Here is a 6000-nt window from a genome sequence, read left to right as displayed (position 1 = left end):
ACCAAAAGAGTGCAGCAAAAACCTTCCTTTGACAAACGAACCGGAAGAGCTTCCTTCGACAAACGAACCGAAAGCAACAACTCTGCCAACTTGAAGAGAACTGTTCCTATTCACAAGACTTGACACACAAAGCGCGAGATTCTCCTATTCACAAGACTTGACAAGAGCAGGAACTAGCACTTGAGAACTTCCTCAGATTTCACTGTATTCTCAAATTCGTAAAGTGTTTGGCAAATAGATTTATGGCCTACGTGTCTGGAAAAGAAAAGACGCATTATAACTGCCAGTGATAATCAATTATTGTAAATGATAATCCATTATATGCGAGACTTGGAATAGTTAGGATTTTTTAACTCTTCAACTGATTGGCTCGAATTCTTCATCTTCTGCTGCTCGGTTTGATTCGTCACAGCCTCCTGCCGTTCGATTTAAACCCTTATCACCTTCTGCCATTCGGCTTAATTCGACGCATCCTCATGTCGTTCGGTTCAACCTCTTATCACCCTTTGTCGTTCGGCTTGGTTCCTCACAGCTTTCCAGCGTTCGGTTTGAGCCCTCATGGCCTTCTATCGTTCGGTCTGTGTTTCAACTTGTGTTTGGGCTTCAAATGCGTCCAGCTAGAGTCATTATCACCTTTTGCCGTTCGTTTCAGTTCCCTACAACTTTTCAGCATTCGGCTTGATTCTTCACTACCTTTCATTGCTCAGTCCGAACTGTTTGATCTCGACATGTCTTACGTGCTCTCGGTCATGCCCTCCACTGCTCGGTCTTGGTCATAACTTTACCGTTCGGTCCTATGTTCTTGGTCAATATCGCTCGTGTCCCGACTACTTGGTATTGGTCATGAAGTCTATCGTTCAGTGCTTACCGCTCGGTCCTGTTAGTTGCGTTCGACCATGAACAATGTTTTGCCTTTATATGTGTTTGGCCCTCATCTGATTGTAGTCGTTTGGTCTTCATCTGCGTTCGGCTGTTGATGATAGCGATCGTTCGGTCTTCATCTACTTATCTTCCGTTCAGTTTGAATCTTACTCTTGTTCTTTTTCTTCGCTGATCATGATGCAGATATGCTTTTAAACTTGATGCAGCAAGAGTCTTCATATTCTTTACTTTGTAGCATCATCAAAATTATTAACTTCAAAACATCAATGCTCCTCATTGGTAACAATCTCCCCCTTTTTTATGATGATAAAAAATTCCCTGTTTAAAAGCATTGTTGAATATCTGCACAAAATTTAAACTTACAAACAGGTTAGAAATAACTGCACTAGAAGTATTTCTCCCCATTTTTTATCATAAGCAAAAAGTAAGTATACTCCCCCTAAAAAAGTTCTCCCCCTCAACAAAAGAAAGATGCAATTCAAATATTTTAAAATTTGAAATTTTATAAAATGAGAGGCAAATACATGATGAAATACCAGAGTATGGATAAATAACAAGGTATTTAACAATAACCTTATATATCTCCCCCTCAAATGGGTACTAGGTAGCACAAGATCATGACATAAGATCTTAAACAGAAATTTTTCCCATGAATGTCATATTCCTCTGTTCAAACCATTCGGCATGCCTCTGTTACCTCTTGGTGTCTCTTGTTGATACCGTTTAGTTGCCTATGTTGCCGTTTGGTTACTATTCCAGACGTCATCTATCATATCCTATATTTTAACAAAATTAGTTTTTAATTACAAGCCTGGAGAATCGATTATATGATAATCGATTAAATACGCTTGAAGTACGAAAAACTTAAAAAGGTCATGAATCTTAAGATTAAGACATATCAATAACTCCTAATTCTCTTCTAAGATCACAGAACCTATCCTTAGGCAAGGTTTTTGTTAAAATGTCTGCTAATTGATGCAAAGTATTAATATATTCTATCTTGCAGTCCCCCTTTTGGATATGATCTCTTAAGAAGTGATGTCTAATCTCTATATGCTTAGTTCTAGAGTGCACTATAGGGTTCTTGGTGTGGTTTATTGCACTAGTGTTATTACATTTCAGAGGAATGTGATCAAGGAAGATATCAAAGTCCTTCAATTGTTGTTTCATCCACAAGATTTGGGCACAACAGTTGCCAGCTGCTATATATTCAGCTTCAGTGGTAGACAAGGCTACACATGCTTTTTTCTTTGAGTGCCAAGACACTGAAGAGCATCCCAAAAAATGACAAGTATCACTAGTATTTTTTCTATCTATTTTACAACCCCCATAATCTACATCAGAATAACCTATCAAACTAGGTGTAGCAATAGAGGGATACCAAAGTCCAAAGGAGGTGGTTCCCTTAAGATATTTTAACACTCTCTTAGCAGCAGTCAAATGAGACTCCTTGGGATTTGCTTGGTACCTAGCACATACACAAACCCTCTGCATAATATCAGGTCTACTAGCACTAAGTTACAACAAAGATCCTATCATCCCTCTATACATAGTCTGATTTACTTCTTCTCCAGAGTCATCCTTATCTAAGTAACAAGAGGTTGTCATTGGGGTGTTGGCTTCTTTACAGGTGTCCATTCCAAACTTCTTAAGTACTTCCCTACAATACTTGGTTTGGGAAACGAAAGTTCCACCTTCCATTTGTTTAATTTGTAATCCTAAGAAGAAATTTAGTTCACCCATCATAAACATCTAAAATTCAACTTGCATTATATTTGCAAAACACTCACATAACGAATCATCAGTAGATCCAAAGATAATATCACCCACATACACTTGAACAATCAAAATATGTTTTCCAAATTTCTTAATGAATAAGGTTGAATCAACCTTTCCTCTAGAAAAATCATTTTCAATCAAGAATGTACTAAGTCTTTCATACTAAGACCTAGGTGCTTGTTTAAGGCACAATGCCTTTTTCAATTTGTACACATGATCAGGAAATTTGAAATCTTCAAATCCAGGAGGTTGACTAACATATACCTCCTCTTTTATAAAACCATTCAAAAATGCACTTTTTACATCCATTTGATATAGTTTAAATTTCATCAATCATGCATAAGCAAGTAAAAGTCTAATTGCTTTTAACCTGGCTATTGAGCATAAGTTCCATCATAATTTATACCTTCCCTTTGACAGTATCCCTTTGCAACTAGTCTTGCTTTATTCTTTTAGATGTTTCCATCTTCATCAAGCTTGTTTCTGAAAACCTATTTTGTTCATATGACTTGATAGTCTTCTTTTTTAGGAATGAGTTCCCAAATGTCATTCCTTTCAAATTGATTTAGCTCTTCTTACATAGCAACACACCACTTATCATCTTGAAGAACTTCTTTTATATTCTTGGGTTCTATCTGAGACACAAAAGCTACATTTTGGCAAAAATTGTTTAGATTGTGTCTAGTAGTTACCCCTTTTGAAATGTCTCCAATGATGTTGTCCACGGAGAGGCCACGAGGTTGTTGGTAGCTCTTAGGATCCACTTCTTGATTTTGAGTTTATCTATGATTGTTTTCATTTAGATACATCTCTTCAAGAGCTTCCCTTAAATAATCCTCATCACCTTGAGACCTTTGTTGCATTAATTACTTAGGCTTAGGAGATTATGTTTGAGACCTTTAACATATAACACATCTTTTATGGTCAATGTATTTCCTTCTCCAATGTCTCCAGTTCCAATTATTCTTCCTTTGTTGTTATCCCCATATGTTACAAAACCTTGCTTCTTCTTCTCAAAAGAGATGAACCTCTTTTTGTCACCAGTCATGTGTCTTGAGCAGCCACTATCAAGATACCACAATGACTTCTTTGACTTTGTAGGTTCCTACAAAACAGGTTAAGCAAGAATTTAGGTCCCCAATCTCATTATGGGTCCTTGGGGTTAGTACATGCAAGCAAACATTATTTCACAATTTTAACCCAAGCATATTTTCCATTTGGAATTCCAAAATGTTTAATGTTACATTTGTTTGTTGTATGACCATGTTGCATGCAATAAAAACAACAAACATCATGCACTTTGTTTTTCACAAAAGTCCCATTTTCAACCCAAACTCTACGAGTTCTCTTAACTGTAGACTTTTTATGATGATGCATGCTCTTACTTCTATAATTGCTCTTTTTAAGGATAGTTGTAGCATGAGTTAAGCTTGGTTGCCTTTGCAAGTAGATTTTCAAGAATGTCAATATCAAACATATGACTCTTACAAGATAAACATTCAATAGGTTGTTCATTTGCATTAGACTCAGACATTTTAGTTTCTAGATTACTAACTTTATTTCTTAACACCACTTCTTCATCTAGTGCTTTCTCATATTTAATTTACAAATCCTTAAACTCATTTTTCAAATTTTTATGAGCAGCATCTAGTTTCTCATATTCATTTAACAGTTCAAGAAAGGCCTTTCGTAAATCAAATTCATCACTTGACTCAAAACTAGAATCACTTACTTGGCTTCCAGCATCTTCTGAGTTTGCCATTAAACAGAGATTTGCTTCCTCATCAGATTCACTAGAGCTTGAACAACTAGAAGTGTTTTCTTGCCATGCTATGTAAGCTTTCTTCTTCTTGGGAAATCTTCTTTCTTTCTTTTCTTCACTTTTCTTGTTCTTAGGACAGTCAGTCTTCACGCGTCCTCTTTTTCCACATCCATGACATTTAACACTTGATGGAGAACCTTGATTCTCTTTTCTTTCTCCATGGTATTTGTCCTTTCCTTTTGCTCTCATGAACTTGGCAAACTTCTTTATCATGAGGCTCATGTTTTCCTCATCATTTTAGTCATCATCCTCATTTCCTTTTGAACTTTTTCCTTTAGAAATTTCAGATTTGAAGGCAAGAGTCTTCTTCCTTCCTTGATCCTCTTCAGCAGTCAATCTATGCAATTAAAGCTCGTGCTCACGAAGCTTTCCAAAGAGAATTGCCATCGACGTTTGGGTGAGATTTTGTGACTCTAAGATAGGTGTCACCTTTGGTTGCCAAGACCTGTCCAATGATTTCAAAAATTTTACATTTAATTCATCAAGACCAAAGGACTTACCCAAACTGGTTAGATGACTCACTATGTGAGTGAAGCGCTTCTGAACATCAGAAATTGATTCTCCAGGCTGCATTCTGAACATCCCATACTCCTTGATGAGCGTGTTCTTCCTTGCACGTTTCACATCACCAGTGCCCTCATGTGTGACTCTAAGGATTTCCCACATTTCCTGTGTTGTCTTACAAATAGAAATCCTATAGAACTTGTCAAGTACAACAACAAATGAAATAATATTACGAGCCTTGATGTCAAATTGGGCTCTTCTATTTTCCTCAGCAATCCAATTAAAATATGGTTTTTCTACTTGTACACCATCAACAGTACTTTTTGGAATATAAGGACCATTTAGTACAGCTTCCCAGATGCCTCTGTCAACAGACCCCATAAAAATTTCCATTCTGACTTTCCAGAAGGCATAATTATCACCAGTAAAAAGTGGTGGTCTGTTGATTGAAGCACCTTCGGCATATACTTGATTTTGATGACCGACCATCTTTCGAAAAATTTGAAAGAATATCAAAGCAAGCTTTGATACCAACCGTTGGAACAACCGGTACCGATTTTGCGTAGCGAAAATATTTAAAACAGAGTACGATACTAATTGTTTAAAAGCGAAGAGCTTGTTCGGTCAATTTAAAAATGGTTCCTTTAATTTTCTCATAAACGTTTTATCGAACAGTTGATGAGCAGAAAATATAAACAGTGTAAGAAGTAGAAAAATCACACAATAGATTTTTATCGTGGTTGGAATCAAAAGATTCTACGTTCAGTCGTTAATCATTATGAATAGTGATTAACCTTTTCACTAAAATAGTTTCACAGTTACAATGAAAGTGAATAGAAAATAAAAATAACAAAAACACCTTCCTTCGACAAACGAACCAGAAGAGTGCAGCAAAAACCTTCCTTCGACAAACGAACTAAAAGAGCTTTCTTCGACAAACGAACCGGAAGCAACAACTCTGCCAACTTGAAGAGAACAGCTTCGACCTTTGACATACAAAGCGCGAGCTTCTC

Source organism: Vigna umbellata, chromosome 2, assembly GCF_029865625.1.
Source record: "Vigna umbellata cultivar VRB3 chromosome 2, Vumbellata_1.0, whole genome shotgun sequence".
Classification (NCBI taxonomy): Eukaryota; Viridiplantae; Streptophyta; class Magnoliopsida; order Fabales; family Fabaceae; genus Vigna; species Vigna umbellata.
This window is presented reverse-complemented; position numbering follows the sequence as displayed.